The 14,148-nt window shown below is 44.0% G+C and overlaps 1 protein-coding gene across 8 annotated transcripts in view; it reads left to right on the top strand.

The window, feature by feature from the left end:
• The first annotated feature begins 10,391 nt into the window (after positions 1-10,391).
• LOC140717431 (uncharacterized) overlaps positions 10,392-14,148 on the top strand; it is a 122,089-nt gene continuing 118,332 nt past the window's right edge. For 5 of the 8 annotated variants that reach the window (XM_073031006.1, XM_073031005.1, XM_073031014.1 and 2 more), the window contains exon 1: positions 10,392-10,540. The gene's annotated coding sequence lies outside the window, so the exon portion shown is untranslated. The remainder of the gene's footprint in view (positions 10,541-14,148) is intronic. The other 3 variants (XM_073031012.1, XM_073031011.1, XM_073031008.1) reach the window with 1 other exon arrangement.

Raw genomic sequence — 14,148 nt, 5'->3', positions numbered from 1 at the left:
CTAAATTCATCTGCCTTGCTTATGATACTCCTTGCATTAAAATAGACACATCTCAAACCAGCTGACTGTGTGTATCTTTGCTCTAACATCTGCTTATTCTTCCTCAAAAACTGCCTACAAGCTGTCGCTACTTGTGTACCAACTGCCCCATGCTCTGCCTCTTCACTTGGGTTCCCACCGCCCTGCATATAAACATATAAACCTACTGTACTGTATTGTATTGCAATGTACTACTGCTGCAAAGACAAATTTCATACATACAGTATGCCGGGGATAATAAACCTGATTCTGATACTTCTGATTAATGTGTACATATTTATTTTCATATAGTGCAGATACAGGTGCTTTTGCCTATCGAGCCGAAGCCAACTAAAGTGCCCTCCAAGATCAAAGTTCTAAGTACATTTATTATCTAAGTATGCATACGATAAACAACTTTGAAATTAGTCTCCTTACAGGCAGCCACAAAACCCATTTAAAAAAAAACTATTAAACACCCAATGAACAGAAAAAAAAACAAATTATGCAAATAACAAAAGCAAGCAAACAACTGAAGTTCACCAAAGTGAGCCCACAGCCACAAAGCCAATCATCACAGCAGGTGGTCCAGGGGGCCACAGCCTCAGTTCGGTAAACTTCATAGAGCAGCGAGCTGAACACTGGCACCATCCCTTGCCTCTGGCCCCCACATCCTGACCTTTTCATTCAGGCCTGGCATTTAAATTGTCCAAACCTTGGGTCATTCCTTGCTCTTGACCTACTCTCTCTCTCTCGGGCTGTACTCTCTCAGACTCGGGCTCCACCACCTTGACTCAGCCTGTACCCGATCTTTCCAATTTGCCCCGCAATTAAATCAATCAAACCTCGGGATGTTCCTTCCTACTTTCAGGCCATATCTCTTTAGCTCCTCCCCTCACTGTACCTTTCCAAGTGCTTCTTAAACATACTATACCTGTTTCAACCACTTGTTCTATATGCTCATCACCCTCTATGTGAAAAAGTAGGTCCCCTTCAATTCTTTCCCTCTCATTTTAACCCTGCGACCCCTGGTTTTAAACATTCCCCCTGCCCTGGAGAAGAGACTGCTACCATCCACCTTTACTCTGCCACTCATAATTTCAAGCCCCTCATAGTCCTATGTCCCAAGGAATAAAGACCTGTCCTGGATGATCTCACCCTATAACTCAGCCCTCTAGTCCTGGCAACATCTTGATAAATATTTCTACACTCTTTCCAGTGTCTTTCCTATAAAAAGCGTAACCAAAAATAACACAGTACTCCAAGTGCAGCCTCACAAGAGATTTGTACAACTGCAACATGGTTTCCCAACTCCTACACTTGATGGTTTCAGTCTATAGAATTTAGAACACTACAGCAGAGGGACAGGCCCTCTGGCTCACAAAAAGTTGTGACAAACCAATTAAACAATGTGATTTTGTTGGTTAAACTTCAGTTAAGCAATGCAATTTTCACCACTACATATTATTATTTATGCTAGATTATATTTCACTTCCAAGGAGTGTTATAAACCCAATAAATACAACCATCAGGAGTGCCAGCATAATAATGTCAGGTTTAGCACCTGCTGCACCAGTAGAATGCCCTGGCATTTTCCTTAAGCTTGTTTGCAATGGTATTTCATGCCCCCTCTTTACCCTCCTAAATTCTTCCTTGATATATTGGGGGTTCCTAGATTCCAAATCCTTAGCTCCCCAAAGTGGCTTCACAGATTGGTAGGGTGGTTAAGAAGGCATATGACCCATCAAGTCTGCTCCACCATTTCATCATTGCTGATTCAGTTTTCCTCTCAGCCCCAATTTCCTGCCTTATCCCTGTATCCCTTCATACCCTGACCAATCAAGAATGTATCAACCTTTGCCTTAAATATACATAAAAACTTGGCCTCCACAGCTGCTTGTGGCAAAGAATTCCACGGATTCACTGCCCTTTGGCGAAAGAAATTTCTCCTCATCCTTATTCTGAAAGGATGCCCTTCTATTCTGAGGCTCTTACATCTTCTTTTGGACTCTCCCACCAAAGGAAACATCCTTTCCACATCCATTCTATCAAGGTCTTCAGCATTCAATAGGTTTCAATGAAGTCACCCCACATTCTCCTGAATTCTAGTGAATACAAGCCCAGAATCATCAGATGCTCTTCATATGACAAGCCATTCAATCCTGAAATCATTTTTGTGAACCTCCTTTGAACCCTCTCCAGTTTCAGCGCATCCTTTCTAAGATAAGGGCCTCAAAACCGCTCACAATACTCCAAGTGAGGCCTCACCAGTGCTTTATAAGGTTTCAACATTACATGGCTTTTATATTCTAGTCCTCTTGAAATGAATGCTAATGTGCCATTTGCCTTCCCCACCACAGAGTCAACCTGTAAATTATCCTTTGGGGAATCCCACACAAGGATTCCCAAGTCCCTTTGCATCTCAGTTTTTTGTATTTTCTCTCCATTTAGAAAATACTCAACCCTTTCATTTCTTCTACCATAGTGCATGACCATACACTTCCCGACACTGTATTCCATCTGCCATTTATTTGCCCATTATCCTGATCTGTCTAAATCCTTCAGTAGCCTTTCTACTTCATTGAAACTAACTACCCCTCCACATATCTTCATATTTTCTGCAAACTTTACAATAAAACCATCAATTCCATCATTCAAATCTTTGATCTATAATGTAAAAAGAATCGGTCCCAACACAGACTATTTTGGAACACCACTATTCTCCGGCAGCCAAACAGAAAAGGCTCTCTTTTTTCCCACTCTTTGCCTCCTGCCAATCAGCCACTGCTTTACCAATGCTAGAATCTTTCCTGTAATACCATGGGCTTGTAGCTTGTTAAGCAGCCACATATGTGGCACCTTGTCAAAGGCCTTCTGAAAACCCAAGTACATAACATCAACTAATTCTCTTTTATCTATCCTACTTGTTACATCTTCAAAAAATTCCAACACATATGTCAGGCAAAATTTTCCCTTTACAGAAACCATGCTGACTTTAGCCTATTTTATTATGTGCCTCCAAGTACCCTGAGACTTCATCCTTAATAATCGACTCCAACATCTTCCCAACCACTGAGGTCAAACTAACTAGCTACAGTTTCCTTTCTTTTGCCTCTCTCCTTTCTTGAAGAGTGGAGTGACATTTGCAATTTTCTGGTCTTTCGGAACCATTCCAGAATCTAGTGATTCTTGAAAGAACTCCATGATCTCTTCAGCCACCTCTTTCAGAACTCTGAGCTGTACACCATCTGGTCCAGGTGACTTTATACCTTACAGTTTCCCAACAACCTTCTTTCTAGTTATGGTAACTTCACACACTCGATGCCCCCTGGACACCTGGAACTTCCTCCATCCTGCTAGTATTTTCCACAGTGAAGATTGATGCAAAATACTGATTCAGTTCATCGGCGATTTCATTGTCCTACATTACTGTGTCTCCAGCATCTGAAGAAACTTTTGGTATCCTCTATTATTATTGGCTAATATTATTTGGTATATGTTCAGACATTGAGTTCAAGTGTCCAGAAGTTATGTTGCAGCTACTTAAAACTCTGGTTAGGCTGTATCTGGAGTATTACATACAATTCTGGTTGCCCCATTATTGGAAAGATAGGGAAGCCTTAGAGAGGGTGCAGGAGAGGTTTACCAGAATGTTCCCTGGAGTAGAAGGGATTTATTATAAGGAGAGGTTAGATAAACATGTTTTCTCTGGAGCAACAGAGGCTGAGGGGAGTCCTGATAGTGTGTTTATAAAATATAAATAGACATAGATAGAAGCCAATATCCTTTCCCCGGGGTGAAGTGTTCAATATGTTTAATAAAGGGGGCATGCAATTAAGGTGGGGGTGGGGAGTAAGTTCAAAGCAGCATGTTTGCCAGGGAGGGGTTGTCAAGGCAAATAAAGGTATTTAAGAGAATCTTAGGCACATGAATGCACAGAGAGTAGAGGGAATGGATATTGTGTGGGTAGAAAGGGTTGTTATTTAGATATTTAATTACTAGTTTGGTTAGTTTGATATAACATTGTGAGCCAAATTGTTGTGCGTCCTATGTTCCTACTCCTAGACCCTGTGTATTTCTCAAAGGTCCTCTTGTCTCCACTCACCATTGCCTATCACATGGTTCCTTTATTGACTCCTCATCATTCCTTGTCATTCCAGGTTTCCCTAATTGTTCCACCCTTACCCTTCACCCTCACAGGAACCAGTCAGCCCTGAACTGCCACTCACTCCCTTTTGAAAGATTCCCACTGATCTACCTCAGTATACTTTCATTGGGTGCTGTTTTATGTTACTACAAGTGCCCTTGCCCCAGTCTGGTCTTCCAGCTTGCAGAACATCCTTATCACTCTCCATAACTATCCTAAGGCTGACAGAATGCTCTCCCACCCTCAGTGCCTTGTTTCATTTCCCAAGAGAAGCTCCAGTACAGGGGACTGTTTATGTATTGACTGAAAAACTCTCTTGGAGGCACTTTAAGTCCCTCCCTATCCCAGCCTCTCAGACAACAGCAACCCAGTCAATAATGTGGAGAGTTAACCCTCCCCCCACTAACTTTGCTCTTACACCAGTCTGTGACTTGTCTCCATATCGCTCTCTCCCAATGACGATTGGTGATCCTGCAGTGTAACCCCAGCAAAGTGATGGTCCCGTTCTTACCTCTAACTCTACCCACATGGCCTTATTGGGACAGGTTTCTGACTTTCTCCCTGAATCCTACAGTGATGCCCCTTCTCTTTGACCTCTCTAGCCACACTTGGGACCTCTCTACCCTGGAACACCGAACTACTATCTCTGCCTTCCTTCAACCATGTGACTGTAATAATAACTTCGGAAGTGACCATCAATACTCTCAGTTCATCAATCTTACCAGACAAGCTCCAAGCTCCTTACCGTAAACCTTTCTGCTGAATTGAGCTGCTGTCCACTCTGCCCACTGGATTCAATTCAAAGTTCAAAGTAAATGTATTATCAAAGTTCATATATGTACGGATCTTCCCACCCCCGATGAGGACTGGTACACGGACCTCTGGTTTCCTCACCCTGAAGTCAATAATCATCTCCTGAAATTGAATGAGAGGTTCTTGTTGTGCCATCACTCAGCCAGATTTTTAATCTTCCTCTTATATGCTGATTTGTCACCACCTTTGATTCTTCCAATAACAGTGGTGCTATCAGCAAACTTAAATATGGCATTACAGCTGCACTTAGCCTAAGAGTTAGAAATATGAAGCAAGTGGAGCAGGAAGCTAAGCACAGAACCTTGTGATACACCAGTGCTGATGGAGATTGTGGAGGAGATGCTGTTGCCAATCCAAACTGATTGGGGTCTGCAAGCATGGTGCTCAGTTGTAGTCAATGAAGAGCATCCTGTTATATGTACAAACGTTTGTATCTTCACTGTCCAAATGCTCGAGTTGAAGAATGAAAAGCCAATGAAATGACAACTGCTGTTGACCTGTTGTGATGGTAGACGAATTGGTCATTAATCAGGCAGGATGCTTCATGACCAACCTCTCAAAGCACTTCATCACAGTGGATGTAAATGGTAGTGGATGATAGTCATTGAGGGGGGTTACCACTTTCTTATGCACTGGTATAATTGACGCCTGCTTGAAGCAGGTGGGTACCTCACAATACTGAAGCAAAAGGTTAAAGTTATCAATGAGCACTCCAGCCAATTGATCAGTACAGGTTTTTAGTATTCAGCCTGGTACCCTAACTGGGCCAGATGTTGTCCATGGGTTCACTCTCTTGAAGGATGCTCCCACATCAGCTTCAGAGACTAAAAAAAGTCCTATCCTATAGGTTTGTCAGATGTTATATACGCGTTTGTAATAATTCCTCCATGTTCTGTTGGTCAAAGCAAGCATAAAAGGCATTGGCCTCATCTGGGAGAGAAAGCTTGTTGTCACCTATGGCACTTGGTTTCACTCTGTTGGAGGTCTGCCGTAGCTGTCGAGCATCCTTCAGTGATTCCAGTTTGGAATGGAATTGCCAGATCGCATGTGAGATGGCTCTCTGGAGGTCATACCTGGACCTCTTGTCGAACATGAATGCCATTGATCTAGCCCTCAGCAGATTGCAGGTATCTTGGTTCATCTGGGGTTTCTTATTAGGGGAAAATCTGAAATATTTTGTGGGGACATACTAGTCCACAAGTGTCTTTATAAAGTCCGTAATAATCAGGTCCTCTAAAGAGTCCTTGAACATGGTTCAAAGAATCTCATAGCTGCTCCTCTGTCTCCTGCTGTCCTTACCTGTGGTGCCTTGCTTTTTAGCCCCTGCTTGCATGCAGATAGGAGGAAGACAGCCGATGATCAGATTTCACAAAATATGTTCTAGAGATGGAATGGTAGGCATGTCTGATGATAGTGTAGCATTAATCAAGTACATAGGGATCCCCAATGCTGCAGGTGATGTGCTGATGGTAACTGGGTGGAGATTTCTTCAAGCTAGCCCGAGTGAAATATCAGTCAAGGTTGTGAAAGGTATCAAGGTAGGCCATTTCTTGTTTTTTAGTCGTGGCATTTACTGCATCGAGTGCTTACTAAACAATTGACTTTGGCGGTATGTAAACTATGGTCAGAATCACAGCAGAGAACTCTTTTGGTAAGTGGGACGGTTGACACTTATCATTAGATGCTCCAGGTCAGGAGAACAAGAATGTGACAAGAACACTACGTATAAGCACCACAAAGAATTTATCAACCTCTTGCCTTCTTTGAACCTGTAGTTTGGTCTGTGTGGTGGATTGAGAACCCCCTGAGCTGGAACACTATGTCTGGAGTGTCAGGGATAAGCCCTATCTCAGTGAAACAGAGAATACATGAATCCCTCAATTCCATCTGGTTGCCATTGAGTTCTCATTCTTGTTCTCCTGTGACTCTACATGGGCCGGGAGGATGCTTAGGACAGGTAGACTCATACCTTGATGCGTTGTTCTGGCCTAGTCTTCCCCGGTGACCTCTATTCCGTCAATGGCTGGCCTTCCTCCACTTCAAGATGCCATATCTGCATTTGTGAGAGACAAGTGCACTGACTCCTTCAGGAGATTGTAAAATCACTAGTTCATTTAGACTGTTCAAAAGTATATTTCTTAAAGGGAAATTACAGGCTCCAGATTGCAGCAATCATAGCTGAAATGAAGTTTTTTTCAAGTTGTTTTGTGAGCTACCAGCAAAACTTTACTATGTATCACCAGTGCCATCTTGGGCTCCCAGAACAGATCCCTGTGGTTACCAACATCCAGGCAGAATAAGGTACATCTACTACCACCCTCTACCTTCTGTGGGCATACCAATTCTGAACTCACACAGCCCAGGGTCTCTGGATCCCATGCTTCCTGACTTTCTGAATAAGCCTACCATGGGAGCCGTTCTAAAATTCAGATACATCATATCCACTGCTCTACTTTCAGCAATGTACTTTTTACATCCTCAAAGAATTCAATCAGCTTTGTAAGGCATGACCAGCACCTCACAAAGTCGCTGAATATCCCTAATCAGACTATGCTTCTCCAAATGCCTTGAGCAGCTGGATCCTAGATTTCCTATCAGATTGCCAACAGGTGGTAAGGATGGGCTCCCTCACCTCTGCCCCTCAACATAGGAGCCCTTCCCAAGGGTTGTGTCCTGAGTCCCCTTCTCTACTCCATTTACACCTACGACTGTGCTGCCACGCAACTCCAATCTGCTGATCAAATTCGCAGATGACACAACTTTGATCGGCCTTATTTCTAAGGGTATTGAGACAGCCTACAGAGGAGAGGTTGACACCCCGACACAGTGGTGCCAGGATAACAACCTCTCCCTCAATGACCAAAAAACAAAAGAGTTGATTATGGATTACAGGAGGAATGTAGACAGGCTCGGCCCGATCAACATCAATGGAACTGCAGTTCAGAAGGTGAGGAGTTTCAAGTTCCTTGGTATAAACATCACCGAAGATTTCACCAGGACCGTACACACTGGCTGTGTGGCAGAAAAAGCACAACGTTGTCTCTTCCACATCAGGCGACTGAAGAGGTATGGCATGAGCCCCCAAATTCTCAAGACCTTCTACAGGGGCACCATTGAGAACATCCTGACTGGCTGTATCACCGCCTGGTACAGGAACTGCACCAACCTTGATCACAGGGCACTGCAGAGAGTGGTATGGACAGCCCAGCATATCTGTGGATGTGAACTTCCCTCCACTGAGGACATTTACAGCAGCAGGTGCAGTAAGAAGGACTAGAGGATCATCGGGGACACCAGTCACCCCAACCATAAACTGTTTCAGCTGCTTCCGTCTAGCAAACAGTACCACAGCATTAAAGCCAGGACCAACAGGCTATGGGACAGTTTCTTTCTACATGCCATTTGACTTATAAATTCATGTCTGTACATTGTGATGGAGTCATAACACAAGGATTTTTACTCCCTCATGTTGTGGGATGGATGTAAGATTTTTTAAAAATTCGAAGTCAAACGCTTGTCTCTAAGAATCCTCTCCAATAGTTTGCCTACCACTGACATAATACTCATGGGTTTAGAATTCCCAAGATTATCCCTATTAACTTTCTTGAACAAAGGAATAACATTTGCCATCCTCAAATCCTCTGGTACTACTTCTAAAAATCATCACCAAAGGCACAACAATCTTATCCTTTACTTCCCTTAGTAACCTGATTACTAGCCTTGCCCAGGGGACATCTGTTCTAATGTTTTTCAAAAGTTCCAGCATATCCACTTTTTAAGTTCTGACATGTTCCATCATTTTAGCCTCTTCTATGCTGTCCTCAGATTTGTCTAGGTCCCTCTCACTGGGGAATAAGCAAAGTATTCATTAAGAATCTCCACTATCTCTTCAAACTCCAGGAATAATTTCCCTTTTATCCCTGATCTGTCCTACTCTCACTCGAGTCATCTTCCTGTTCTTCACATATGTGTAGAATATCTTGGGGATTTCCTTAATCCTACTTTCCAAGGTCTTCTGTTGTCTTATTCTTGCTCTCCTAAGTCACTTCTTTCTGGTCCCTCCTCCTATTCTGTGCTCAGGAGAGTGTGGTGTGGACAATGATCCTGAAAATAGAACCCTGGAACTCATGCTCCTTCATCTGCTCCCTGTCTCCTTTGCAGGACCTTGTCCCACATCATTGTTACCGATATGAACAGTAACTTCTGGTCGTTCCACAAGAAGATGTTGGCACCTTAAATTATAAGTAGAGAACTTATTAGAATGTAGTTCTGAAGGACAAGATTAACTTACACACAGCGGCAGGCATCGATCAGAGATAGTCAGCACAGGTTTGTTGTGGGAGATCCTGTCTGTTGAAGAGATAACTAGAAATGTTGACAAAAACACTGCAGTAGATGTCACTTACAAGGACTTTAGTATCACCTTTGACGAGGTCCTACATGGGACACTGGTCAAACATGTTTGGGCCCATGGGATCCAGGGCAGATTGGCGAGCTGGATCCAAAGTTGCTCTGGTAACAAGGGGCACGAGGTGGTGGTGGAAGAGTTTGACAACTCAGTGTGACCAATGATGTAGCACAGAGATCGGTGTCGGGATGTCAGTAGTAATAAACCTGGACCAGACTCTTGCTGCTGGTCATATAAAAGTGAATGTAGGAAGTAAGATGGTGTTTGCAACATCAGTGACACTGAGGAAGGTGTGGGTATTGGGACATTATCAGAGATGGGGGATGTCAGTGACAGCCTTTAGGTGTAGATAAGGATCAGTACGTCTGTATCACTGAGTGTGGGTGGCGGGGACAGTCTCTAGAATGGGGTCAGTGTCAGTTGGGGAGATTTGGGGGGTTGGGGACAGTCTCTGGGACGGGGTCAGTGTTCTGGGGGAGGTGTTTATCATGGGGGTCAGTCTCTAGGATGGTGTAGGGATCAGAGGGTCAGTGTCAGTCGGGGAGATTGGGGCGGGGGATTGCGGACAGTCTTTGGAACAGGACGGAAAGGAGGGGAACCTGCGGGCAGGTGTGTCCGGTCCAGAACCATTTGTGGAGCTGGGGGTATTAAAAGCAGAGACTGTGTGTCAATGGAGGGAGTAAGAAAATCTGCGTAGAAGGGGAGTATTTACCCTCCCTCACTTACTGGTTAAGTGAAGGAGCGTGAATTAAGAGTGGTAGTAAGAGGCAGAAAAAAAGTAATAGTGTGTGTAAGAAGTGGGGTGGCTGTGTATACACTGACAATAGTGAAATCGTGTATGTACAGAGAATGAGAGAAGTATAAATAGGTGTTTAGGGGACGTCTATAAACAAGGAATAAGGGAGTGTGTGCAAATTGAGGATTAGGGAGCTTTGTATACGGGAAGTAAGGGCGCGTGTATAATGCTGTACGTGACCAGGAAGTAAGGGAGCATGTGAGAATGCAGAGGAAGTGTTTGTTAGTAAAGTTAGGGAGCGTGTGTAAGTGGAGGTCCAAGCAACGCGAAGCGGGAGGTGCGGGGAGCGCACCTCCTGCAGGCCAGCGGGGGCTGGCGGCCTGAAGCGCAACTGGCGGCCAAACGGAGGAGCAGAGAGGTGAGGGCCCAATGTGGAGGAAGGGAGAGGGTCGGTGGTGTATGTGGTGAGCGGGAATGGAAGAGACAGGGTTGGGGAGGGGTAGAACGGGAGTAGAGATGGGGAGAGGGAGAGGCGGGGAAGGGAGGAAAAGAGGGGGCGAGAAGGGTGAAGGAGAGAGGAAGGGGGATAGATGGGTAAGAAGAGAGGGTGGGGAGAGAGCAAGGGAGAGGAATGGAGGAAGACAGTGACGGGGGTGGGATTTGAAGGAAGAAAGAAACCATGCAGTTTAAGTTTGTAATCTCTGTAGTTTAGAAGAATGAAGGGTGAGTTCATTGAGGCTCTGTCTTTGTGTGTGTGTCTGGCAGTCCTAGTGATATGGCATGAAAACAGACCCTTCAGCCCAGATCATCTGTGCTGACTATGTCGCTAGTTAGATTAGGCACACTTGCACATGATTGGCCTGTAGCCCTCGCAACCTTTCCCTAATCATGTACTTATCTAGCTTGTTTTTAAATGTTGTTAAGGCACCCACCTCAACAGCAATATCTGGCCACTCGTTCTAAATATTCACCTCTCCTTGTGTGAAGAACTGCCCCCTGATGTCCTTTTAAAATCCTTCACCTCTTCCCTGGAACAGGGCTATGTACTTTCACCCCATCTGTGCCCTTCGTGATCTCATTCAGGTCACCCTTCAATCAGGGGATGAAATCCTTGAGTCAGATTCAGAATCAGGTTTATTATCACCGGCATGTGTCATGGAATTTGTTAACTTAGTAGAAGCAGTTCAATGCAATACATAATATAAAAGAAGAAGAAAAACAAAGAAAATAATAACAATAAATAAGGAAATCAACTTACAGTATATGTATATTGAATAGATTAAAATCGTGCAAAAGCAGAAATAATATATAATTAAAGAGTGAGGTAGTGTCCAAGGGTTCAATGTCCATTTAGGAATCGTATGGCAGAGGGAAAGAAGCTGTTCCTGAATCGCTGAGTGTGTGGCTTCAGGCTTCTGTACTTCCTACCCGATGATAACAGTGAGAAAAGGGCATGTCCTGGGTGCTGGAGGTCCTTAAATAATGGACGCTGCTGTTCTGAGACACTGCTCCCTAAAGATGTCCTGGGTACTTTGTAGGCTAGTACCCAAGATAGAGCTGACTAAATTTATGACCATCTGCTGCTTCTTTTGGTCCTGTGCAGTTGCCCCCCCTCCCACCCAGTGATGCAGCCTGTCATGAGTTATGTCTACACATATCTCAGACCCCCAAGTTCAGGCAACATCCTGGTAATAGTTTTCTGTACTATTCAAAATCAGGTTTATTATCACTGACACATCTGTTGCTTTGCAGCAGCAGTACAGCACAATGTATCAAAAATACTACAACTTAAAACAAAATAGTGATGCAAAAAGTGAGGAAGTGTTCATTGTCCTTTCAGATATCTGATGGCAGAGGGGAAGAAGCTGTCAGGAACATGCAGCTCCTGAACTCTTGATATCACACTTTTAGTAGAATGACAATTTTGTTAGATGCTCCTTTCCCTGCAAATTATCTAATCCAATCAACCTCAAGATCACACCTAATGACCCAAACTTTGCTCTGACCCGTCAGTTCAGGACCTTAACCTGTGAACTGGTTGTATCCTTAACTGTAACTATTTTAAAACTAAGAGATATATAGTCACTGGACTCGAGGTGCTCACTGACACTTCTGCCACTTACCCTACCCCATTCCCCAGGAGGCCCAGTGTTGACCGTCTCCAGTAGGTCCCTCTATATATTGATAAAGGGAGCTTTCTTGGACACATTTCACAAACCTCACTCCATCCAAACATTCCACACTGTGGTCTTCCCAATCAATACTTGTTAGTTCGTTATGTGCCATGTCATAAGAGGTAGGCAACCATGGTCTTTCCATGACCATGATTGTTCTTGGCAAATACTTCTACAGAATTGGTTTGCCATTGCATTCTTCTGGGCTGTGTCTTTTCAAGACAGGTGACCCCAGCCACTTTCATTACACTTCAGAGATTGTCTGCCTGGCACTAGTGGTCGTAAAATCAGGACTTATGATATACACCACCTGCTCCTATGGTTTCACGTGACCCTGATCAGATGGGAAGCTCAGCAGTTGATACTCCTTGCCAAGGGTGATCTGCAGGCTAGCGGAGGGAAGGAGCACCTTACACTTGATTTGGTAGAGACGTATCTCCTCCACACCACCCACAGAGAAGTCACAATGATGCACATATACAGCTAGCTGCAATCTCTCAACATTTCTGCTCCTGCAAATCCCGCATACATACATACCCATAATAATAATAATAATAATAATAATAATGGGTAAAACATACCCATAATAATAATGACCATACCCATCTTATTTCTATGTTCTACCCATATGTCCTCACGAGCTGATTCCCCCAAGAAAATCTTCTCTGAGGTCTGTTATGCCTTCTTCATCAGGAAGGCATCTCCTCCTCATCTCTCACCTGCACCTTTGTCACACCTGTACAACCTGTATCCTGGAACATTGAGCGTCCAGTTCAGCCCTTCCCTTCCCTCAGCCATGTTTTGTAATCATTATGTTATCCTACTTCCCAGGGTCAATCCACATTACCTGTCAGGCCTCTTGAAATTAAGTCAATGTAGTTTAACCCAATAGACTTTCTTCTCCTTTCACTGTGCCCCTGTTGATTAAACTTGCTCTCGTTGGTTGCCAAATTAGTCCCTGATTTCTCATGAGCCCCCCTACTGTTCAGTGTTTCCCACCCAGCCCCTCTCCTCTAGTTTCAACCCTCCTGTTCAGGGACCCCCACCCTTCCAGTTTAAACACTCCTAATTAGTGCTAGTGAATCCCTCAACCAGGAAATAGCTCCCCCTCCAATTCAGGTGCAACATATTCCTCTTGTACAAGTAATCCCAAGAACCTGAATTCCTGCCCCCGCACCAGCTACCCAACCCGGCATTCATGGAACATAGAACACCAGAGCACAGTGCAGGCCCATTGACCCATGATGTTTGCTTTTTTCTTTATTTAGAGATACAGTACAAAACAAGTACTTCTGGTCCAACTAACTAAATGCCCAGTAGTCCACCTGTTTAACCCTAGCCTAATCACAGAACTATTTACAATGACCAATTTATCTACTAACCTTAGTCCTTGGAGGAATCTGGATAACCCGGAGGAAACCCATGGTGAAGGCGTACAAACTCTTTATAGAGGATGCTGAAATTGAACTCTGAACTCCGACGCCTTGAGCTGTAATAGTGTTGCACTGCTACACAATCACACTCTAAGATCAATCTAATCGTTCCCTCCTGTGTAACCCTCACTTTTTCTGTTATCCACCTGCCTATTTAAGAGTCTCTTCAATGCCCCTAATGCATATATGTCAAACTCAAGGCCCGCGGTGGAATTATCTTTGGCCCGCGAGATAATATCTAATTACTATTAAAGCTGGCCCCAGTAATCGAAGCGCCTATGGCGTATGATATGGCTAATGCTGAGTTTATTCAGGTACCAGGTTTTCAGGGTTTTTAGTGTTTATTCGACAGTCTTGCTTGGCAGTCTTCTTCATAAGAGACGGAATTTGTAAAGTGAAACACTTTGTAGTTATAGCAG

The sequence above is a fragment of the Hemitrygon akajei genome, chromosome 27 (genome assembly GCF_048418815.1).
Source record: "Hemitrygon akajei chromosome 27, sHemAka1.3, whole genome shotgun sequence".
Taxonomy (NCBI): Eukaryota; Metazoa; Chordata; class Chondrichthyes; order Myliobatiformes; family Dasyatidae; genus Hemitrygon; species Hemitrygon akajei.
The sequence above is the reverse complement of the archived record's forward strand: the minus strand, read 5'-3'. Positions and strand labels throughout refer to the sequence as shown.